This window comes from Salvelinus sp. IW2-2015, unplaced genomic scaffold (genome assembly GCF_002910315.2).
Source record: "Salvelinus sp. IW2-2015 unplaced genomic scaffold, ASM291031v2 Un_scaffold2630, whole genome shotgun sequence".
Lineage (NCBI taxonomy): Eukaryota > Metazoa > Chordata > Actinopteri > Salmoniformes > Salmonidae > Salvelinus > Salvelinus sp. IW2-2015.
In genome coordinates, this window is record NW_019943938.1 from 46,213 (window position 1) to 46,595 (window position 383).

General features: G+C 46.5%; 1 protein-coding gene across 1 annotated transcript in view; it reads right to left on the bottom strand.

Moving 5' to 3' along the window:
- Positions 1-383, bottom strand: part of LOC112074426 (ATP-binding cassette sub-family D member 1-like) — a 37,332-nt gene that overhangs the window by 15,912 nt on the left and 21,037 nt on the right.

Here is a 383-nt window from a genome sequence, read left to right on the forward strand (position 1 = left end):
CACTTCATAGCCCATACATAAGCACTTCATAGCCCATACATAAGCACTTCATAGCCCATACATAAGCACTTCATAGCCCATACATAAGCACTTCATAGCCCATACATAAGCACATTTGTAAGCCTGCTCCTTCTCCGTTGGGGACACGGTCAACGGCTTCACAGCCTCCCTCTGATAGATCATCACTGTTTATCCAAAGTCCAGAGGACGTCAGAGCCCGGTTTCATATGTGGGAGGGGGTGCCCATATATCCAAAAGCTGTAGGTTTAGTACTGTAATATATCATTACTGTAAACAGAGGAGACGTATAGCTAGAGTATGTTGCAAAGCTGGACACGACACGAGCCTACCAGCAGCTAGCTTTGGATGGAGATGCAGGAGTG